Source organism: Protopterus annectens, chromosome 10.part0, assembly GCF_019279795.1.
Source record: "Protopterus annectens isolate FY-2018-M chromosome 10.part0, PAN1.0, whole genome shotgun sequence".
NCBI lineage: Eukaryota > Metazoa > Chordata > Ceratodontiformes > Protopteridae > Protopterus > Protopterus annectens.
Genome location: NC_056744.1, coordinates 1009669001 through 1009694582, shown reverse-complemented (window position 1 = coordinate 1009694582; position 25582 = coordinate 1009669001). Strand labels below are relative to the sequence as shown.

General features: G+C 40.8%; 1 protein-coding gene across 1 annotated transcript in view; it reads right to left on the bottom strand.

The window, feature by feature from the left end:
* SPATA1 (spermatogenesis associated 1) overlaps positions 1 to 25582 on the bottom strand; it is a 671358-nt gene that overhangs the window by 505964 nt on the left and 139812 nt on the right. The gene's annotated exons all lie outside the window — the stretch shown is intronic.

The window sequence follows — 25582 nt, the reverse complement described above, 5'->3', positions numbered from 1 at the left end:
TTGGTCAGATCTGACCACAAGCTAATCACCCTAGACATCCACATCCCGCCCCCACCCCCCATTGAAGAAGCCACCATAAAACATTTCTCCAAAGCCAACTTCACGCTTCTTAAGACAGAAGTGGCAAACTTCACGACACCCATGCTGATGGACAATAGAGGTATGACTGCTGAATTCTACACAAATGCACTTTATAAGCACTTACACGAGTGCATGGATTGTGCTATCCTTAACAGAACCAAGATGCTATCCTCCAAAAAAAGGAAGCCAATCTGGTGGTCCCCTGCCATAAACAAAGTCTACAACAGAAGAAAGACACTGTTGTAAAAAATGAGTAAAATCCCATGATTGGAGGAACTCCCTGGTCAGCCTCAGTAAGAAGCTGAGATCCCTCATAAAATCCTCCAAAGCTAGTTAGGAAAACAAAATTGCCACTGACTCTAAAGAAAACCACAAAGCATTCTATAGCTATGTCAAGAATCTCAATGGCAACACTCAGATCTGCTCTGAGTTACAGCACAATGGCACTAAATATACAGAACCAACTGATATTGCCAACATCCTGGCAGATAGGTTCAGTGCTAACTTTACCCCTCTCTCACCCCCTAAAGGACTCATCTCTATACCGGAAGAATGCAAAGTTCCTGTAATCACGGCTGCACAGGTAAAAAACACACTCTCCAAAGCCAAGAATACAGCATCCATGGGACCTGACAACATCTCAGGCTGCATTCTACATGAACTACAGAATGAACTGGCACCCCATCTAAGCACCATGTTCAATCATAGCCTCACCTCAGGCTTTCTGCCCACTGAATGGCGCACAGCGACAGTTATCCAACTCCACAAAGGGGGAGCCACCACGGACCGTGGGAACTACCGCCCCATTAGCCTAACGAGCCTGGTCTGCAAGGCCATGGAATGTATCATCATGGAACTTTGGGTTTGTAAAAGGCAGATCATGTCTCCTAAACCTGATAGACTTCTTTAAAGCAGTCACCAAAGCCATAGACGAGGATAAGGTGGTTCACACAGCCTATCTAGATCTTTCCAAGGCTTTTGACACCATCCCCCACTCTGGAATGTTAGATAAACTCACTAAACTAGGTATAAATCCCTATGCCACAAGATGGGTTGTCAATTGGCTCATTGACAGAACCCACACTGTGAAAGTAGCAGACTTCAAATCCAACTTCAGACCAGTGACAAGTGGAGTACCACAGGGTTCAGTCCTGGGTCCTCTCCTGTTTGGTATCTACTTTTCTGAAGTACAGGCTAACACAGAAGGTCTTTGGCTAACGAAGTTTGCAGATGACTGCAAACTAGGAGCCATAATCAAAACTCTTAATGATGTGGGCATCCTACAAAAGGGCTTCACTGAGACAGATGCCTGGTGTAAAAGCCATGGCCTCAAGCTCAATGCCAAAAAGTGCATTGTTATCCCCTTTGGTAAAAACTCTGTACCCATGAGCTACCACATAGGTGGTAGTCTACTTAACACTGAAAGTGTGATAAGAGACCTTGGGACACAGGTGGACAGTAGTCTCTCCTTTGATAATCACATCATCACAGTAGTCAGGAAATCCTTCTATGTGGCACACCTCATCACAAAAGGTTTCTCATCCAGGAAAAAAGAGGTCATTGTTCCCCTCTACTCATCACTCATTAGACCCATTATAGAGTACAACACCCCTTTTGGTATGTACCTCACAAGACATCTACAACAACTGGAAAGGCTGCAGAAATACCTCACAAAGAGGATTACTGGCCTCAAACAGATACCCTATGCAGACCATCTCAAAAAACTCCAGCTTTACTCTGTCGCATATCACATTCTCAGTGGCAAGCTCTGCCTAACATACAAAGCTATGTCAAACCCAGAGCTGTTGGACATGCTCCACTTAAAGAAGTCCCAATCCCTCCGAGTTACACGCTCTAGGGACCTAAACCATGCCACCACAATAAACAGAACATACTGGAGGGATCGATTCCTGTCCCAGAGACTTCCCATACTCTGGAACAAACTACCTATCTATATCAAACAATGCTCCTCATTAACACTCCTTAAAATGGAGAACATAGAAATCTGTGCAGTAACAGAGACCTGATTCAAGGCCCCAGAGAGCACCCCTGCATTACCAGGCTATAATTTATACCACTCCTTTCGGCCACCTAACCTGGACCGAAACACTAAAGGCAGAGGCGTGTCCATATTCATTAAGGATATCCACACCTCCAGGCTAGTTGCTCAGCATAATTCATCTGAGATTATCCAAGTGCAACTAACTCTGGGCAAGACCGCAATCCAAATTGTAACTTGCAACAGATTCCCCACCATGCCCCAGGATTCCCACTCCTCATTTCTTGATACACTGGAAAATATTAGGGTACAACCCAACACCCTCATAATGGGTGATTTCAACTACCCCACCATTAACTGGGAAAACTACTCATGTACTAACTCTTTTGCTCAAGGTTTTCTGGAATTCATAAATTCCAATGCCTCGGATCAACTTATCCACACCCCCACCAGGGGCAGCAATATCCTAGACCTAGTCATTACCAACATGGGTGACCAGTGTTCCATACCAGAGGTCAATTCCTCGTTGGTCAGATCTGACCACAAGCTAATCACCCTAGACATCCACATCCCGCCCCCACCCCCCATTGAAGAAGCCACCATAAAACATTTCTCCAAAGCCAACTTCACGCTTCTTAAGACAGAAGTGGCAAACTTCACGACACCCATGCTGATGGACAATAGAGGTATGACTGCTGAATCCTACACAAATGCACTTTATAAGCACTTACACGAGTGCATGGATTGTGCTATCCCTAACAGAACCAAGATGCTATCCTCCAAAAAAAGGAAGCCAATCTGGTGGTCCCCTGCCATAAACAAAGTCTACAACAGAAGAAAGACACTGTTGTAAAAAATGAGTAAAATCCCATGATTGGAGGAACTCCCTGGTCAGCCTCAGTAAGAAGCTGAGATCCCTCATAAAATTCTCCAAAGCTAGTTAGGAAAACAAAATTGCCACTGACTCTAAAGAAAACCACAAAGCATTCTATAGCTATGTCAAGAATCTCAATGGCAACACTCAGATCTGCTCTGAGTTACAGCACAATGGCACTAAATATACAGAACCAACTGATATTGCCAACATCCTGGCAGATAGGTTCAGTGCTAACTTTACCCCTCTCTCACCCCCTAAAGGACTCATCTCTATACCGGAAGAATGCAAAGTTCCTGTAATCACGGCTGCACAGGTAAAAAACACACTCTCCAAAGCCAAGAATACAGCATCCATGGGACCTGACAACATCTCAGGCTGCATTCTACATGAACTACAGAATGAACTGGCACCCCATCTAAGCACCATGTTCAATCATAGCCTCACTTCAGGCTTTCTGCCCACTGAATGGCGCACAGCGACAGTTATCCAATTCCACAAAGGGCTCCCACCACGGACCGTGGGAACTACCGCCCTATTAGCCTAACAAGCCTGGTCTGCAAGGCCATGGAATGTATCATCATGGAACTTTGGGTTTGTAAAAGGCAGATCATGTCTCCTAAACCTGATAGACTTCTTTGAAGCAGTCACCAAAGCCATAGACAAGGGTAAGGTGGTTCACACAGCCTATCTAGATCTTTCCAAGGCTTTTGACACCATCCCCCACTCTGGAATTTTAGATAAACTCACTAAACTAGGTATAAATCCCTATGCCACAAGATGGGTTGCCAATTGGCTCACTGGCAGAACCCACACTGTGAAAGTAGCAGACTTCAAATCCAACTTCAGACCAGTGACAAGTGGAGTACCACAGGGTTCAGTCCTGGGTCCTCTCCTGTTTGGTATCTACTTTTCTGAAGTACAGGCTAACACAGAAGGTCTTTGGCTAACGAAGTTTGCAGATGACTGCAAACTAGGAGCCATAATCAAAACTCTTAATGATGTGGACATCCTACAAAGGGCTTCACTGAGACAGATGCCTGGTGTAAAAGCCATGGCCTCAAGCTCAATGCCAAAAAGTGCATTGTTATCCCCTTTGGTAAAAACTCTGTACCCATGAGCTACCACATAGGTGGTAGTCTACATAACACTGAAAGTGTGATAAGAGACCTTGGGACACAGGTGGACAGTAGTCTCTCCTTTGATAATCACATCATCACAGTAGTCAGGAAATCCTTCTATGTGGCACACCTCATCACAAAAGGTTTCTCATCCAGGAAAAAAGAGGTCATTGTTCCCCTCTACTCATCACTCATTAGACCCATTATAGAGTACAACACCCCTTTTGGTATGTACCTCACAAGACATCTACAACAACTGGAAAGGCTGCAGAAATACCTCACAAAGAGGATTACCGGCCTCAAACAGATACCCTATGCAGACCATCTCAAAAAACTCCAGCTTTACTCCGTCGCATATCACATTCTCAGTGGCAAGCTCTGCCTAACATACAAAGCTATGTCAAACCCAGAGCTGTTGGACATGCTCCACTTAAAGAAGTCCCAATCCCTCCGAGTTACACGCTCTAGGGACCTAAACCATGCCACCACAATAAACAGAACATACTGGAGGGATCGATTCCTGTCCCAGAGACTTCCCATACTCTGGAACAAACTACCTATCTATATCAAACAATGCTCCTCATTAACACTCTTCAAGAAAAATCTTGATGATTGGATGGGAAATAGGAAATTCACCCTGGGGATCACCTCTGGGGCTCTGCTTGACAGGGGCCCAGGAAAATAGTTTTCTTGGGTGGTGACAGCCAGGGTACATTTTTGGCTAGGCTTATATAGGCCCTAGGGCCAATAGCCTAGTACCTACCTATGAAACTATGAGCCTATGTGGTAATATATGGAACATATGTACTTTGAAAGGGTTATTTCAGATGACTACAAATTACAAGGGGTGGTTGCTACTGTGGATGTTAGATCTAGTGGGTTCATTAACAAGAAGTGCCTGACCAAGATCTGCTGTGGCACTAAAAAGTTTCTGCCAGGCAGAGCCAAGGAGAATTTAGTAACTTTGAGAAATGCGGAGATAGAGTTAGGAAGAGTTTGTGATGAGAGTGTTAGGAATAAGTTATTGAGGATAATTTAGTTGTATGGGTTAGGACAGTAGAAAAGGGAAATCCTTTTTTTTTTGTGGTGATGTGTATGAAAAGGTCAATTAATAGACTACTTGGATAGAACTCATTGGTGCTATATCTGGAGTCAACCAACTAGAAGAGAGATGCAAATAGATAACAAGATACATACACCAGTACAATTACTTGATCTGTTTTTGTAAATGCAAGCAAAGTTTGTAAAGTATAGGTCTAGAGGTGGAGAATATGGTTTGTCAGGTTTCACAAATGGTGGCGATGTCAAGGTTGTTCTGCATGATTCATGCATGGATGAAGTCTAATTTATTGCTCATGCTGTCACTGCATAAGAGATCTATCATTAGACCAAGATTTCTGTAAGAGTATGTAGTATAGGGAAAATCCTGGTCAAGGATCTATGGGGAAGAGTTAAGGAGTCCACAGTTGTTGTCTATGTTGCCAGAAAGTAACAGCAGTATCCAGTACAAGATGTTGAGAAGAAGAGTCTTGAGTGGTTCACTGGAGTAGAAGAAGCTGGAGAGCTTTACAAATTTTGAAGACGTAAGAGGATGGTGAGATATGATGAAGGCTGAAGACATGATTAGCTGAGAGGTAATGTATATGAGAAGGTGGACAAAGTGTTGAGGCAGACTGCTAACAGAAGATAATGTCTAAGGCAGAAAGTGAGGCAAGGAGAGTAAGTGAGATTTGAAGTAAAGAAAAGGCTGGCATCAAATATGAATCAAGCAATAACTGTAGTTCCACTTTACCTAGTATTGGTTCTTATTGAGCATTTAGTGATTAGTTGTCTTGACACTACGAAATAATAAATTAAAGGGAAGTTATGCCTGGTTAGTTAGGGATGTTAAAGCTTGTTTTTTTAATTGCCTTTATAAAGCTTATGAATATGTTTTAGAGAAGCTGAAGGGTAGGATAAGAGGATGCCTAACTGAATGGAATAAAACAGAATAAGTGAGAATTGAAGAGATAGCATCTGTCACCTGGCTTCTTTCAAGCACTAGATGGTTATAAAGGTATGTGCACAGATCTTTATAAAGAAAACAAATGAAGTTACAACAGATAGTAGTGGTTCTAGAGGGACTGAAAGGTAGGACTAAAATTATATCTGAATGAGAGGAATTGAACTGGGTGAGAAAATGAATTAGGTATAATTGGTGGATAAAGGAAAATATTACTACCTTTCTTATGTAGTTTACTTCCATCACTTGACTATTACAGGAAAAACTTTAGCTGTTGTAATGCAAGAAGAAATTTAAGTTAAGAGAGACAGAGGTTGTACAAGAGTTAAAGCTAAGTCATTCAGAAGTAGCTCAAGAGGTACACAGATCTGTGTAATTGTAGGGGCAAAGTGCTCTCACTTGTGTACTAGCGCATTCTGTTAGAGATTAGAAAGGTCCTGAAAGGTAGCTGAGTATAAATACAGTTAGCTCTCACCTACATGGCTACTAGGTTATAGCAGTTAGAGTTTAATGTGTGCAGAATGAGAAGTATGGTAATATGGGAAAATAAAAAGATGATTAAGTATAAATACAGCTAGATCTTTTCTATTAGATTCTGGAAATTAGAGTGGAAGATCAAGTGGAAAGAGGAATATGGTAAAATAAAACTTTTGTGCTTGTTATTATTCTAGATACTGATGTCCAGCAAAGTGAAGGCAGTGACAGTTATCTCTCTCTTAACTAATTGTTCACACAGAGATAGTTATAATAACAATAAATAACAATAAATAGCAACAATAAACAATAAATCTTTTGTGTGCCTGATACAGCCGGTGCTTGGTTTTATCATTGCAGAGGTAGTTAGAGGGACAGATGATTTGCAGTGGTGTGGCTCAGAGAATGAAAGGGTGAACTATAAATGTATTAACAGTATTTTAGTATTGAAAGTGAGTGAAGAATGATGCAGGAATGAAGATAGCATTATGTAAAGTGTGATGTATCGTGTTTTATGACTGTGAGCAGTTAATGGGAATTTTGGGGAAAGGAAGGGGTTAACTGACAGAATTCAGACTAAAACAGAGAGAGATGTGTAAATTAAATTACTTGTAGGGACAGCTGGGGAGTGAAATGGATGAGGTTTAGGGCCCATCTCCAGCACTGCACACAAAGCAATCAGCTGATGCACATGCATGTTAAGTAAAATTCAAAAGCAACACATCTGTGGGTGACTCAGTCAAATAGTCACAGAGCCCATATTACTGTTGTTATAACCAGAGAGTTTTGTAATGTCTACACAGCACAGACACAGACAAAACCGAGACATGCCCTGGATAAGAAAGATTTGTGACTAGAAAAATCAGGTACCACAATAACCAAACTCTTGTCTCTGCCATTGATGGCTGTGACTGCAGGGGAGATTTATGCGTAGAGTATATGGGTCAGAAAAATACACTCTTTGTAATGTGCACTAAGTTCTTGCATGACTTTACACCCTGCACATCAGTAACTAACAGGAGAACAGTGTTAATTCTACAGTACCCTGTTTGCTGATAGAGCAACAATGCAGGACTGGCTTTCAGTTTAACTCAGCTTAAGTGACACATGCAAAAAATACTAATTGGCCTTTAAGTGCATGCCTCACCACCCCAGGCATTCAAACATCTTATTTATGCAAATGTCTTGCTTTGGGCACTGTGGCCAAAATCAGTGCTTACACTTGGTATACCCTATACAAGCATTTATAAATATTTGAACGTATGATCACCATTTGACAACATAAACTATTAAAATGATTGAAACTATGCTACTGTCTTTTTGTGGTTGCTCAAGCATGTATGACTCTGGCACACATTTGTTTTGAGGACCATTGCAGTCTCTGCTTTTCTTTAGGAGTACCTTTAATTCAGGGACCTAGGGTTAGAAAGTGCAGTGTATGATAACTGAATTTAATAAAATTTAGTACATCTCATCCCATTCCCTGATTCAAGGTGGAAATTCCCAGTTACAATAGTGGCAATCCTGATTTGGTTAACATCCTGGCTGAGTCCTAGAAGGCCACCGGTGAGAGACTGTGGTAGTAAGTGGCTGCTGGTCTATGTTTTTCTTCAGGGAAGAGTTAGACATTCCATCACCGCTTGCTTATCCTCGAATACAGAAGAAAGTGAACTATATAGCAGTTAAAATAGAGGAGCTGGTAGTCAACACAACATGTACACAACCCTCCCTGTCCTATACTCCAGCATAACAGGATATACAAAGGGACATTATTTGGGTTATGTACTGAAATTATAGACTAATGTTTCACATCTAAGATTATACATTCCATCATGAGATGTTCAGATAGTTTCCTTTCTTGTGCAAACTGCCTCCAAAACTATCAAAAATGTTAACACATGGAAAAAGCAGTTATCAGATCATTAGTCAACGTGACCAGAATACTCTGTGGAGATCACATAAATAAAACCTATTTAATATTCTCCATCTCCAACTAGGTGATTGTTAAATAGCATCATAAATGACTCTGAAAATGCTTATTACTTCATGTGCTTCCTTCTGCTTTTTTTCTGCTTCTGTCATTGTTCATAGAATAACTCACTGAAGCCTCTATCAAAACTGTTAGTATCACCTAGACAGAGCAAAAGTACCTGACTGGCTAAAGGCATCTACAAAATACTGTTTTAATAGCACTTATAATGTCCTTGAGCACAGGAGTTTAGTAGCATATATTTGCTAAGCATTAGTAACCAGATATTGCCAGTAGTACCTACAGAAGAGGCCAGTGGTGATGGTGGTGGTGGTGGTAGGACACTGCAGGGGGGCATTCAGTCAGAAAATGTTGTACAGCACTGATTTCAAGCATGTCATTTCCTCAAAAAATGCCATCTGTGTGGTATCAAGTCTAAGGATGTACTTCTCCACCCAATTTATTCACCACCTGAGACACTATTATAAACAGAGCACATATCTATCAGATAAACTCTCAGAGTTCAGGACATGGCTTTTGATAGCAACTACACAGAGTAGCTGTGGAAAAAAAATGCCAAAACTTGATTTATTTCAAAAAAAAAAAAATCAGGCAATCCAACAAAAACTGATTGAACACTACAGGGAAAAATACAACAAAAATGAAACACTGGAGATAAATCCAACAAAAACAGACTAAACACTAGAGGAATACAACAAAACCTGACTAAATACTGGAGGAAAATTACATACAGGCAGTAAAAACAAGTTATGCTGTGGGTTTGGTTCCTTAACTCTGAACCGACTCGGCCATTATTCCAGCTCGCGCCTTCCAAAAACTCCCAAGCTTAGCCCTATCCATAATGCTCCTCTCAAGATTACCTCAGATCAAGTTTGCATAAAATAGTGACAGACCAGAAAAAACAGATCAGAGACCATATCTGAACTAATAAAAGAATAATCTAGGCTATAGGGATAAGGGAAAATCGACAACACCGATGGAATGTTATGGTAAGACATAACTTCTTTATCTGATGTTGGCAATCTTCACTTAATCCTTGACTGTGGGACAGAGTCCCTAGCTACCAAAATCCTTTGAGATCTCATGGAAGAATATTCCTGAGCACCATCAAACCAAAGGACACTCATCCCCTAGAGACCAGATCCAACCTGCAATAAGTAATAAAGGTATGCAGGGATGCCTAAGTAGCAGGCTGCTCATATGTAATCTATAGATGCTCTAGCATGGAAGACTGCAGAAACAGCTATTGCCCTTGTAGAATGTGCTTTAACAGGTCCCGGCGGCTGCACTTTCCCTTTGTTGTAAATAAATCAAAGTTGTATCACCACAAACCCAGTTGGAAGCACAAACTCCGTTTGATAAACTCCATTTAATGAAAAAAGAAAGCAGTCCACATTAACGTATAGCACACACAATACACGTTTTCGTCTTCAACTTCATCAGATGGCTAAAACACCCCACACTACCTATTTAAATACAACTTCATCCCCTCAGACATCCAATAGAAAAACAGAAGTAATTAATAGATACCAAATGCTCTTCTAAAAAAATGTATGTATGTGTGTATAAGACACTAAAATACATCAATTACACCAAAACATTGCATTTCCCATAAATATTCTACACATCTCATAAATATCCAAGTATTAAAAGCATTTAAAACCATTATTAAATTTAATTCAAATCATGAAATGTTAAAAAGATCTAAAGCTCCCTCTTGTGTCAAAAGTGTGTATGTGTAAATGTAATAAATAATAAACACACATGGTTAAAAAACTTTTACAGTTTGGCAGATCTTAATTTTAGTACTGGCGCTAAAGATATCATATAGTTTAGACCTGGAGGTCTATTAGCTTCCAAAATTAGCTGCCAGTATAATTCTCTGTACTCAACCAGGGTCTCCCACATCCCACCCCTCGGATCCAAGGGAACTACCTCAAGTACAAAAAACTGAAATCCTTTTGTTTTACAAGTCAAACTATGTTTATACAACGCATTGTTTTCACATTTATTTCTAACATCATAAAGGTGTTCGTAAATTCTCTGTTTTAATTTTCTCTCAGATTTACCTACATAAAAGGATTCACATTTCTTACAGGTAACTAAATATATAATCCCCTTGGTATCACAGTTAACATAGGTGTGTAACAGTAATTTTCTTCTCCTAGCTTCCAAATAAAAGGAATCACCTGTTTTGAGGTAGGCACAATAATTACACCTCCCACATTTATACAACCCTTTCTTCATCCTAGTGGAGTTACCTTCCTTGAATTTATTGGAGCCCCTTTCTAAAAAAATTTTTATGGTACTCCCCTTACGGTAAATATGTGTTAAAGGTTCATCGAAAATATATTTTAAATCCGAAACCTTAGCAAAATTATCCCATTCCCTATCTATTATCCTTTTCACAACACTAGACTGACCATCATAGGTAGTGACAAACCCTGAGTTAAGCTCCTTGCTAAACCCAGTATTCAGTTTTCCATCTTTTCCTTTTTCGGGGGAAATTTTCCCCAATATAGGGGCAAATCTACCATTCCTTTCTTCCCATACTTCTTTCAGTGTTTTATCAAACAACTCACCGGGATATCCTCTATTTAAAAATAGCTCTTTCAATTTCATCACTTCGCCTGTAAAAGTTTCATTATCTGAGGTCATCCTACACATTCTAACAAGTTGCCCTTACATTACCCCCTTCTTCTGATATAGTGGGTGGGCACTAGCAAAATGCAGATAAGAGTTTGAGAAGGTTTCCTTTCTATGAATCCTGGATACAAAATTTCCATTTTTCTTCTCTATATTTACATCTAAATAAGTTAACTCATGTTCATTAAATTTGTAAGCAAAATCAAAAAATTCAGTTGTACCTTTGAGGTATTCCACAAATTCGTCAAAGTTGTTTAAGTTCCCTCTCCATAAAAAACATAAGTCATCTAAAAACCTTCCATATAGTGTCCAATAACATTTAAAAGGGGACTTTAACAAGTATTCATTTTCCCAATAGGCCATAAATATATTAGCATAAGTAGGGGCACAATGTACCCCCATGGCCACTCCTTTTTCTTGCTTGAAATATTCTTCTTGAAAAAAGATGAAGTTATTTTTTAACACCAGCTCCATTAGTACCAAAATTGTCCTAAACTCGTTTTGGGAAATTTCCTTGTATCCAGTCAACATCTCCTCAAACCACTCCATACCTACATCATGTAGTATACTGGTAAACAAGTCAACTACATCTAAGGTCCAAAAAGCCAGTTCATCATCATACAAATTAGGTTTTAATTTCTTCAAAAAATCCCAGGAATCCTTTAAAATGTTAACATTGTTCAAAACTAACCCTTTCACCTTCAAGTGCACAAACTTTGCTAGAGGTGCTGTTATTGACCCATTTGCAGACACTATAGCACATAAGGGAGGGTCGTTGATATCCTTGTGTACCTTAGGGATCCCAAAAATAGAAGGAACCTTAGTTTTCTCAACATTTAAATAGTGGTAGGTTTTAATGTCAATAAGTCCTTCCATTAATAAATCATTTAGGGCAACCTGAATTTTTCTATATGCTATGTTGATTTCATTCAAGGAAATTCTAGAATATTTGTTGGTGTCATTCAATAATTCCATCATTTTGCCTTCATAGTGAATGTGATCCATAAGGACAACCCCCCACCTTTGTCTGGTTTCATTACCCTTAAGTTACCATTATTACTCAGATCTTTTAAGACCTGATTTTCTTTCATTGTCAAATTCGGGTACACAAAATTGTGTTTCAAACTACACCTTAATTCTTTTTCTACCTTTAACTCAAAATTCCTCAGTTGGGGGTGTAAAGGTGGATTAAAAGTACTGGTACGTGCCAAACTGTGTTGGTTAAAAGTAGTTCCTTTTCCATTAAAAAATATTTCCAAATTTTTCTTCCTCAAAAACATTTTCACATCCACTAATAGTTTGAACATATCAGTTCTCTGTCTAGGTATAAACCCAAACCCCTTGGAAAATAAATCAAAAAGTGTCCTGTCTACAACAATGTCAGAATAATTGAAAATGTTAAAATCCCTCCCTTACGTGCTATAGTGTCTGCAAATGGGTCAATAACAGCACCTCTAGCAAAGTTTGTTGACGTGAAGGTGAAAGGGTTAGTTTTGAACAATGTTAACATTTTAAAGGATTCCTGGGATTTTTTGAAGAAATTAAAACCTAATTTGTATGATGATGAACTGGCTTTTGGGACCTTAGATGTAGTTGACTTGTTTACCAGTATACCACATGATGTAGGTATGGAGTGGTTTGAGGAGATGTTGACTGGATACAAGGAAATTTCCCAAAACGAGTTTAGGACAATTTTGGTACTAATGGAGATGGTGTTAAAAAATAACTTTATCTTTTTTCAAGGAGAATATTTCAAGCAAGAAAAAGGAGTGGCCATGGGGGCACATTGTGCCCCTACTTATGCTAATATAGTTATGGCCTATTGGGAAAATGAATACTTGTTAAAGTCCCCTTTTAAATGTTATTGGACACTATATGGAAGGTTTTTAGATGACTTATGTTTTTTATGGAGAGGGAACTTAACAACTTTGACGAATTTGTGGAATACCTCAAAGGTACAACTGAATTTTTTGATTTTACTTACAAATTTAATGAACATGAGTTAACTTATTTAGATGTAAATATAGAGAAGAAAAATGGAAATTTTGTATCCAGGATTCATAGAAAGGAAACCTTTTCAAACTCTTATCTGCGTTTTGCTAGTGCCCACCCACTATATCAGAAGAAGGGGGTAATGAAAGGGCAACTTGTTAGAATGTGTAGGATGACCTCAGATGATGAAACTTTTACAGGCGAAGTAATGAAATTGAAAGAGCTATTTTTAAATAGAGGATATCCTGGTGAGTTGTTTGATAAAACACTGAAAGAAGTATGGGAAGAAAGGAATGGTAAATTTGCCCCTATATTGGGGAAAATGTCCCCCAAAAAAGGAAAATATGGAAAACTGAGTACTGGGTTTAGCAAGGAGTTTAACTCAGGGTTTGTCACTACCTATGATGGTCAGTCTAGTGTTGTGAGAAGGATAATAGATAAGGAATGGGATAATTTTGCTAAGGTTTCGGATTTAAAATATATTTTCGATGAACCTTTAACACATATTTACCGTAAGGGGAGTACCATAAAAAAATTTTTAGAAAGGGGCTCCAATAAATTCAAGGAAGGTAACTCCACTAGGGTGAAGAAAGGGTTGTATAAATGTGGGAGGTGTAATTATTGTGCCTACCTCAAAACAGGTGATTCCTTTTATTTGGAAGCTAGGAGAAGGAAATTACTGTTACACACCTATGTTAATTGTGATACCAAGGGGATTATATATTTAGTTACCTGTAATGAATGTGAATCCTTTTATGTAGGTAAATCTGAGAGAAAACTAAAACAGAGAATTTACGAACACCTTTACGATGTTAGAAACAAATGTGAAAACAATGCGTTGTATAAACATAGTTTGACTTGTAAAACAAAAGGATTTCAGTTTTTTGTACTTGAGGTAGTTCCCTTGGATCCGAGGGGTGGGATGTGGGAGACCCTGGTTGAGTACAGAGAATTATACTGGCAGCTAATTTTGGAAGCTAATAGACCTCCAGGTCTAAACTATATGATATCTTTAGCGCCAGTACTAAAATTAAGATCTGCCAAACTGTAAAAGTTTTTTAACCATGTGTGTCTATTATTTATTACATTTACACATACACACTTTTGACACAAGAGGGAGCTTTAGGTCTTTTTAACATTTCATGATTTGAATTAAATTTAATAATGGTTTTAAATGTTTTTAATACTTGGATATTTATGAGATGTGTAGAATATTTATGGGAAATGTAATGTTTTGGTGTAATTGATGTATTTTAGTGTCTTATACACACATACATACATTTTTTTAGAAGAGCATTTGGTATCTATTAATTACTTCTGTTTTTCTATTGGATGTCTGAGGGGATGAAGTTGTATTTAAATAGGTAGTGTGGGGTGTTTTAGCCATCTGATGAAGTTGAAGACGAAAACGTGTATTGTGTGTGCTATACGTTAATGTGGACTGCTTCCTTTTTTCATTAAACGGAGGTTTATCAAACGGAATTTGTGCTTCCAACTGGGTTTGTGGTGATACAACTTTGATTACTGGCTTCTTTAGTATCATTGATCCGTAGTTTGGTTACCAGTTTTTGTTGTAAATAAAGGTTATGCAGTCCTTGAGCCATCTAGCCAGAATAACCTTACAAACTGGTTTGCCCATAGCAGCAGAAGAGAATGAAATAAACAGCTGATCAGAATTACTGCAATCCTTTGTTCTGTGAAGGTAAAAACATAATTGCCTGTGAACATCTAGTAAATGCAGGCAATATTCACTTTTGTTTGAAAACTTGGGAAAAAATACTGGAAATTTTATAGCCTGATTGATATTAGTGTTAGATATTACTTTCAGTAGAAAGGAAGGATTTGTTCACAAAGACACCCTGTCCTTATGAAAGATTAGGTAAGGAGGCTTGCAAGATAAGGCCTGTAACTCAGATATTCTTCTAGTGGCATTAATAGCAATCAAAAATAAGATTTTCTATGATAAATACTTTAAATCGCAATTTGCGGATGGTTCAAATGAGGGATTATTTAGAGACTGCAGCACCAGCTTCAAGTCCCAAGGCATAGACAGATCCTTGTATGGTGGTCTCAGCAATAAGGTTCCTTTCAGAAAAGCTTTACAAAGTTTGTGTGACATTAGAGCTGTATCATTTAGACCATTATGAAAATCTGAAATTGCAGCTAGATGAACCCATATAGTTGAGGAGGATACTCCCGTATCAAAATGCAATGATAAAAATTCTAAGACCTTATGAACTGGTGCAGAATATGGGTTGAGATCGCTATCTGTAGCCCATTCTGAAAATTTTTGCCACTTACTGCTGTATAACCGTCTAGTCGAAGGTTTGTGAGAGGCTAAAACAATTCATTGAACTGGGGCAGTAAGGCTGGTATGGCTGGTATGGCTGGCAATCATTGGACTTAGAGAAGCTATGCAATGAGCTTGAGATTTTGAAAATTCAGGTAAATGAGTCCCTCTGGATGGGACAGTAGGCCTGGGGCTGGGTCCAGTGTCCACGGTTTTTGAATTAAGTGAGCCCACAGAAAGGGAAACCAAATTTGTCAAGGCCAGAATGGAGCAATGAGAATTATTTTGTTCTTCAACCTGCTGACTTTCAGAAACTGGGAAATTAGAGGAATCGAGGGAAAGGCATACAGGAGACCGGGAGGCCGATCTTGCAGGAGAGCATCTCTCAGTTACTCCCCAGACAGGGGATCAAGGTGAAGTAGCTGCTGCACTTGTTGTTCAGAGGGTGTGCAGATAGATCACAGCAGGGCTGGCCCCACTGATGGAACATCCAGAATCCTTGCAGTCTGAAATGAGCTGTGGCCACTGCCATGCATTTGGTGAACACTATGGGGCTGTGGTGAGACCAAAGGGCAGGGCTCTGAACTGATAGTGACTGGCTTACTCCCAGCCGGAAGTGCAGGAACCTTCTGGAGCATTCGTCTATTTTTATGTGATAATATGCATCCTGAAGATCTATTGACCAGATCCAATCATCTTTCCCTAAGAACAGGATAATAAACTGAATCATGACCATCTGGAATTTGGTATGTTGAACTGACTTGTTCAAAAGTCTAAGGTCCAAAATTATTCTCCAGTCCCCTGTTTTCTTTGTCACTAAAAGGAATCTTGAGTAAATCCTGGATCCAATCTAGTCTAGTGGGACTGTTTGGATGGCTCTTTTGTTGAGCAGTTTTTGAACTTCCAGTACTGCCACATCCCTGTGACTGTGTGGAACGTATGGGATTCTCTTTGGTTGTTTGGGTTGTTTCAAGAAGGGAATATTGTAACCACTGAGTATGATCCTCTGCACCAAATTGTCCATTGTTATGGTGAGCTAGGTAGGTAGGTGCAGAGGAAAGTCGACCCCTGACTGCCTCCAGAGGATGGCAACTGGGCTTCTGTTCAGGAGCACTGATAAGAATTACCAGGGATGGAATCTCTGGAACCCTGATTTTGCAGGCCACGTCTGCCACTAGCACAGCATCTTCCATTATAACTCCCCCCTGCCCCATGGGAGTCGTTATCATGTGAGTCCTGCAAAGGCCCTTGGTACTTTTTGAACCACAGCCTTCCACTCCTCTGGTTCCTCCAGTAGAGCCATTGAGGAGTAGAAAGCATATGCTCGTGGCATAAAGTGTCTTTCCATCCTTCTCACATCTGGCAAGGGTCTCTTTGACTTTAGGACAAAAACGAGATGTTCCAACAAAGGCAGCATTGATGAAAGAAGACTTAAATGGCTATGCAAACTCACATAAGCACATCCAGTCCTCTTCATAGCTGCACTGGAATCCACTGCCTTAGTTGTCCCTTCAGCTGTGTGTGCAAAGAGCCTCATGGACGAATTGCATATTGAATCAAGGGTCACCTTCTGGGATGCTACTTTAGCCTGAACCCTGTCAGCTACCATTTCTGTCAGAGTGTCTGACAGCTCCTTTATCAGATCTCTTTGAAGTCTGGTGAAATGTGCCTTGAAGTTCAAGGACCTAAGCGCGAAGGTCAATGAAGTGTATACGCACTTCCCAAATCTATCCATTGTCCTAGAGTCCTTATTAGGAGGATGGATAGTAGGACTCTCATCAGCAAGTTCCTTTTTGGTGGCTGACACCATCACCATGGCATCCACTGGTACCCCTTTAGTGCAATGCTGTTGATCCGCTGGAGCTGACAATATACAATCTGGTCTCTTAGGGATGGGTTAGATGGAATCAGGAATCTTCCAAGCCTGCTGGGCAATCAGTTTAATCACATCACCAGGGGGGGAGTAAATCAAGCAGTAGATGGTCAGGCACAGAAAGCCTGTAGGTATACTGACTCCTCTGAGAAAGGTTTTTGGGAAGTCCAGCCACCCATCTGTTTAAGATTCTCCAGGATGTCACCAAACGAGACATCTTCAGGGGTGACCTTGGGGAACCTTCCCCTTCATCAAAGTCAGTATCTTCTGTGTAAGACTCTTCAGGGAGACCTAGTGCTTCCTCTTGCACTTTCTCTTCTGGGGCATCTCCTCAATGGGACTGCCCAGGGAGGTGTCAGAAGAAGATATAACTACCTCAGTTGAATCCTGAGGTTTCTATGCTCGCTATCCCAAGTCAGAGGTTGGTGGTAGCTCTGGCCAAGGAGAAGAACCGGGGTGTTGTTCTAATAACAGAGGAATTGACTGAGAGCCTGTAGTGGACAAGGCCCTCTCCATGGCCCAGAAAGCAGGTTCCCCTCAGAGAGGAATGGGAGCCCACAATCAGAATAGACTTCAAAATCGAGGTCCCATCCTGCATTGAGGTAACTGTCCCTGAGCTCGAAGCCAGAGTCGAACTTATGTGTGCTGAAGTCAAAGTCAAATTTATGTGTTCCCAATCTCCAAGAACCATGAAGGGTTCTGATAATATCAGTGTCAAACCATGCTCCCTGCAAATGACAATGAAGCTCTGACCCTGAGAGGTCTCTGTTTCCAACAGAACTGAAGAGCTCAGGGTAGTTATTGGCATCAGAGACAAAGCTCTCACCAGCACCAATACAATTGACACAGGGACTGTCAGAACCAGGAACTCTGAAGGCTCAGTTGGAGTTAGAGGAGGAACGAGAATAGGATGAAAGACTTGTAAAGTTCCAAAGCCAGAAGTCCTAGGAACTGAGGAAGTGATTAATCTGCTTGCCACTAGAAGCTGGTCCACCAGCCTCAAAATATCAGATTCCATTACGCTCTTGGTAGAGCAAACCGAATAGACTGACAGGGATCGGGGTCTATCCAAAAAAGGACTTGGTCGTCAGTCTGCAAAGGTGTCCATTCTTGAGGAGTATCTTGTTCATGGTAAATTCTTAAAAGAAAGCTCTTTTGGTTCCAATATCTGTGAAATGGAGGAGATAGAAATGGTCTGAGCTGAGGAAGTAATGGATGCCGTAATTGTCAGTGCAGAGATCCGCACCAACAACACCAATGAAGACAGGTGCTTTCTATCTGGTTCTGCCGAAACTGTGGGAACTGGGGAAGAGTTACCTTCTTAACAGGTGGTACCAGTGAAAGTTTTGGAACCGAACGACTCCTCCTCTTAGAACTCTCATGCCTGGAGGAAGAGAAGGAAGAAGGGGAGCTAACATCAGGCTCAGAAGTCATAGATATGACCTCATCAAAGCTAGATTTTATCAAGCCTTTCAGAATTAACTTGTTTTTCCTTTCTACAAAGGCCCAAAAGCTAGAGCCATGACAGATAGCACAGTCCTCCTGAAGATGCACCGGGCCCAAGCAGTAAACACGCAAGTCATGTCTGTCAGAATCTGGCAGTTTATGGTCGCACCTCTGGCATCTCTTGAAGCCAGAAGTGCCTTTAGACTTTTCAGTCTAGACTTTTCAGCCATGTCAATAAAGTCACACACACAGCTAGAAAGAGAAAGTTTTTTTTTTTATGGAAAAAAACTTTACCAACAATGGTATGAAAAGTTACCATAACAGTAAAAGAATAGGAGAAATAGGTACCAACAATGGTATAGACGATTACCGTAATGGTAAGAGAACAGAAGAGACAACACACTAGAAAGTCAAGGAAAGAGGAGCTGGGTATAGAATAAAGTTTTTTAGAGACAAGGCTATTTAGAAAGATTCAAAAAAGAATAAACAACACTTAATTCGTAATAAATTCCTAGCTCGAGAGCTGACAGGAGAGGAATGCATCTGGCACTTAAAGTGGCAAACAAGATCTGAGGTAATCTTGAGAAGAGCATTATGGGTAGGGCTAAGCTCGAGAGTTTTTGGAAGGTGCGAGCTGGAATAAAGGCCAAGTCAGTTCCGAGTTACGGACCTGAACCCACAGTCAAGGATTAAGTGAAGACTGACAACATCAGATCATGCTTCATAAAATATATACACATGTAGCTGTGTGTGCAATTCTTATCCATGCCCCAGCCAAATTGACCCCTCTACATGCATATGAAATACTTAGAAGGCTGAATCCTATCATCTGTAGTTCTCATTTTATCAAATATCAGGGGTGTACACCTCAAAGCCAAAATTATAATTATCTAGTGCACTTTACCTTTATCACTGCTAGCTTAGCTAACTCCATTGATCTGATTTGGATACAGAGGTCAGGGAATAATTTGCGCCTCCTATGCATGCAGTAATATTTCCAGCAGCATATGAGATGGTGAGTTTGACCTATCTAAAAAAAAATTTCATAAAGTAGAATCTTATGAGTTTGCCTTATTATTATTTGAGTTTACAAATCGGTCATAAATCTGAATCCTTGTGCATTTATAGTGAAAATGTTGGTGTACACTAGTCATCTTTTGTTTTCTTGTTTTTTTTTCTTGATCCTTGTTGAACTTTGTTACCAGCTGGAGTTCCTCATCGTTTGAGTTATCAATTCTCCCCTACTGGCCCTGCCCTCCATATCTTCCCTTTGGAAGACCTTTCCAGTAGGGTTGTAAACTTTTCATCACCAATCTTAAAGGCCAGTGAGAATGCAAAAGCTGGCATTCAGTCATTGAAGTTATCATAGAACAGGCAGCCTGGATTTTTCTTCTTATTCTTCTAACTTGCCAGCTGCATGGCATGCATTGAGTCACAACAAGAAATATGTATGTATGCTACAAGAGTCAGATATTCTGTTTTAAGACAGCTGTCTGCTCCTGATAAGCACTTCTGCAGTTTTGCCCTGAAGCAGTCACAGCTAAGAAGTAAACTTGCATAGCCTACTCTACTCAGATAAGAGGCAGCTGGTCGTTTGTTTCCTCTCCTAGCCAATCCTCTGTTGCCTAAACCACAAATCAAATCCAGTGCACTACAGATGCATGTGAACATCCTAGTCCTGTGCCAGCAGGCTTGCACAGTAGACATTATTTAATGCACATGAATACACACTCAATAACTTACGAGAGACTGATGGTTTACTATTAAACAATGATGTGCTCACAGACAGGCACGTGAGTGAATATTCTTCAGATTAGTATCAAATAATATTTCGTTTCTACCAGCTTGTATGACATAGACATATTCTCTGGAATAACTGAAACAACACTTAATGTTTGCAATATGAGGATTTTGTTGACAGACGTTAAACACCCCATTGTTGCCTTAGTACTTAATCATGCAGAAAAGTTATTTTTAGCACTATCTACTAACATTCACTAAATGCTATACCATGAGAGTTATTCCTTAGTTATAAATGCACATTTTCTTTCCTTTATGGAGATGCAGCTTTCCATTTTGATATAAAATATCATATGGATGGTTTGTTCTAGTTGTCATCATTTTGCATTCTAAACCACTGAGTTTTGGCATAATTGTTAAGGTATTTACCTCAAAAACGAATGGTACAGGGTTTGATTTTTACAAAAGGAAATTGGCTAGGCTTAAAATCTTCCACAAAGGCAGTTAGCCTAATACTTGCCTATGAACCTGTACACCTTTACAAATATTTTACCTTTTGTGTTTCTTCATACATGATTTTCCCATGGATATTCCCATAAATAGTAGTTTAGTTTTTTTTTGTGTGTATACTTGCATATATATAGTTACATGTTTTAAGCTTTAACAATTGGCTTAAACACTGGTGTCATTCAAAGGGGATCCAGTGTCTGTCTGCCTGGGATGACATGCTGGACAAGCCACGCTGCTTGGCTTGCACCTGTCACCCTGGGATTCGGATATTGGCAAAGGCTCTTGCCACCCCCATAGTGCCTTTTTTAGGCAAGGCTCAAATTCTAAACCTACCACCCTAGAACACAAAAAAGGAAAAAACTAAGGGTAATGCTGCTCAATGCCAGAAGTCTAAATCTCAAAATGCACTCGGAGGCCCTTCTCAGTATGGAGAACATCGATGTCTGTGCTGTGACAGAAACCTGGTTCAAGGCTCCTGAGAGCACCCCAGCTATCAGGTTTTACCTCATATCATGCGTTCTGGCCCCAAAATCTGGACAATACCAAGAAAGGAGGGGTATCCATATTCATCAAGGACACCCACACCTCAAGATTGGTGGCAACGACGATGCATCTGAGACCATCCAGGTGCAATTAACCATAGGCAAGACTGCTCTGCAAATTGTAGCATGTTACAGGTCACCCTCACAAACTCAGGAACCTCACATGGCCTTCCTGAAAACACTAGAGGGGATAAATGTATCACCAAACACCGTCATACTAGGTGACTTCAATTACCCTAATATAGACTGGGAACACTACTCAAGCCCAAACACCCTAGCCCAAAAGTTCCTGGAATTCATAAACTCAAATGCCATGGAACAACTAGTCCCCATCCCCACAAGAGGAGATAACATACTTGATCTCATCATCACGAACATGGGAGCACAATGTTCAACACCAGAGGTGTACCCCTCACTGGTGAGATCAGACCACAAACTAATCTCGCTGGAGGTCCTCATCCCACCCCACCTGAAATAAAAAGACCACAGTAAAGAACTTCTCAAAAGCCGACTTCACACTTCTAAAGACTAGTGTGGTCTCCTTTAAGGCCCCCGAGGAAAACAGTACTCAAGCCGCTGAATCACTTACAAATGCCTTCTACCAGCACCTGCAGGACTGCATGGATAAAGCAATCCCAAGCAAAACAAAGACTCTTTGTACCAAAGGCAAGCGTCCAGTCTGGTGGACCCCAGCCATAAACAAACTCTACAACAAAAGGAGGAAGCTACTACAAGATAGAGCAAAATCCTTAAAAGGTAAGACACCCTTGATCACTATAAGTAAAAACTAAGAGCTCTCATAAAATCATCCAAAGCAAATTTCGAGAGAAAAATAGCTAAAGACTCAAAGACAATCATAAGGCCTTCTTTAGCTATGTTAGAAACCTGGGAGGAAACTCCCAGATATGCTCAGAGCTAGTTCAAAATGATGTGAAGATTACTGATCCTACAGACATTGCCAACATACTGGCTGACAGGTTCAGTGCAAACTTCTCCCCTCCCCAAAGGAGAGATATCTATACCAAAGCGATTGCAGCCCCCAAACATCTCCAGCCCAAGTGAGAACTGCTCTCTCCAAAGCAAAAACACAGCATCCATGGGACCTGATGGTGTCCCCGGCTGTGTGCTCCATGAACTCAATGAGGAATTAAACCCACAGCTAGGACAGCTGTTTAATCAAAGTCTTACCTCTGGATACGTACCCAGGAGTGGCGCACTGCAACTGTGGTACCACTTCACAAAGGCGGTGCCTCCACCGACCCTGGAAATTACCGGCCCATTAGCTTGACAAGCCTTATCTGCAAAGCCATGGAGAGGATCATAATGGACCTCATAAATAAAGACATTGGGAATTTGCAGACTTTGGATCCAACCCAGTTTGGCTTTGTCAAAGGCAGATCATGCCTTTTAAACTTGGTTGACTTTTTGAAACAGTCACCAAAGCCATTGATGAGGAAAGGCAGTCCATACAGCCTACCTCGATCTGGCTAAGGCCTTGATACAATACCCCATTCGGGTAGCAGTGAAAAACTCATCAGCTTAAATGTCAACCCATACATCACAATATGGGGTGCAAACTGGCTGAGTGACAGAACCCACAGGGTCAGAGCTGCTGGCGCCATGTCAGACTCAAAGCCTGTCAGAAGTGGTGTCGCACAGGGCGCAGTCCTGGGCCCACTCTTGGTTGGCATCTACTTTTCCGAGTACAAGCAAACACAGGAGGGTTATGGCTGACAAAGTTTGCAGATGACTGCAAACTGGGCCATAGTAGAAAACACATCTGACACAGATATCCTTCAGAAGGGTCTCACAGAAAGCGATAACTGGTGCCAGAGCCACGGCCTAAAGTTAAATCCCAAAAAATGCATAGTCATACCCTTCGGGAAAAACAAGGTTACCCCTAACTACCAAATAGGTGGCAATCCACTGAGCACAGAAGAAGTTATCAGGGACCTGGGGACCCAGGTTGATAGTAGTCTGTCATTCGACACCCATGTAGCTAAAGTAGTTAGGAAGACCTTCTACATTGCCCACCTTATCATGAAGGGATTCTCATCTAGATCAAGGGAGGTCATAGTCTCCCTTTACTCATCACTCATCAGACCAATGATTGAGTACAATGCCCCATTCGGAATGTATCTGACCCGACACTTGCAGCAGCTGGAGAGGCCACAAAGTTCCTCACCAAAAGGATAAAGGGTCTCAAAAATCTGTCCTATGCTGCCCGACTGAAAGAACTCCAGCTCTATTCAGTAAACACGCTTATTGCTCAGAGGTGACCTTTGCCTAACATACAAGGCCATGTCAAACCCAGATTTGATGAATATGCTTCACCTCAAAAATCTAGATCCATCAGAGCCACAAGGGCGGAGACTTAAACCTTGACACGGCTATTAATAGGACGTGCTGGAGGGATAGATTAATCACCCAAAGACTCCCTATGCTGTGGAACAAAATCCCGGTACATGTGAGGCAGAGCACCTCGCTGGCCTTGTTCAAGAGAAATCTTGACCAATGGATGGGAGATCGCAGATATACCCCAGGGATTACCTCAGTGTCACTGCTCGACAGAGGCACAGCAAAATAATGGGTATAGTTCCCCATACTAAAGGGGTGGCGTAAGCCACAAAACGATGGGCTAGGCTTGTAAATGCCCTCGGGCAGATAGCCTAGTATGAACCTATGAACCTATGAACCTATGAACTAGCAGATTGCAATGTCAAAAGGTTGTTGTTTTTCTTTCATCTTTTCCCGGTTAGGGGTCGCCACAGCGGAACTCCAGACCACTAATGATTGGTAGCCGATTTTTACGGTATCGAGATGCCAGCCCGACGCCCAACCTTCAACGAAGGCACGCCCATTCCCGCATGTCTTGCGAATGCCACTCGATTGCAGGGAGGACATGAAGACTTCACACAGAAGGCGCTCTAGCCGAGAATCAAACGGGAGAACCTCTTGCTGTGAGGTGACAATGCTACCGCTGAACCACTGCGGTTCTACCTTGCAATGTCAAAAGGTATGAGAATAAAAATAAACTAGCACCTTCACAGTATCTATTTGAAATGTCGGGAACCGAAACACAGAGACTGAATGGCGGAAAGATCGGACTTTATATACTAAAAGTGCGAGATGCCATTTCTCAGGATATTCAGAGTTGGTATGTCTATGTTCGGGGGGGGGTCTCCCTGCAAAAAAGTAGTTTAAAGGAGAAGATTGATATTCAAGATTCACTCTTCTCCTCCATTTCAGTCTTTTTTTCTGCTTCAGTGCCGACATTTCAATAAGAACCCCAGCTCACAGATATAAACAGGGCCAAAATTTACCATTCACTCCTAAACACCATATATTACATATATCAGCTGTTGTAGACCTGTCTTGTAATCAATTCACACATCTTTGATCACAAACCAGGAAAACACGACACAATGAACCTCAGTGACAGGATTTAACAAGGGTCATGCAGGGGAGCAAAAACAGCTGTCCTCAATCTTCATAATCAACGTATTGTGCTTTGCTGGATTATAGTTAACATTTTTAAATCGGCAACAATGTAGACACAGAAACATAGCACAGTCATATACTACATCTGTGAAATATGCATCCCACTGAGTAGCACACAGCCAGTCCTATCTTTATATTGGACTTGCCCTTTTAAGGAGACACGTTCCCCTTACCTATTCCCAATGTTAGTACAACAAAACTTAAAAAGTGTAGAAGAATAAGCAGGTAAGAGGCCAGCCTAGAGTTTGGGTTTCCACAAACTCATTAATTGCACTAATCCAATTACAGTAAATTTTAAGGCAGGGTGATTATTGTTAAGTGTTTAAGACTGATGGTGCAGTATTTGACCATGTACAGTTTATTCTCTGTCGTTATAATACGTTACTATGCAAAGTTCATAGACAGCTTTGGTACATTAAATGTGCTATAAATCATAAGCAGTTATTATTTATTGGCCAATATATGCTTGGAAATGTGCACATTGAAATGGCATTTTCCCTA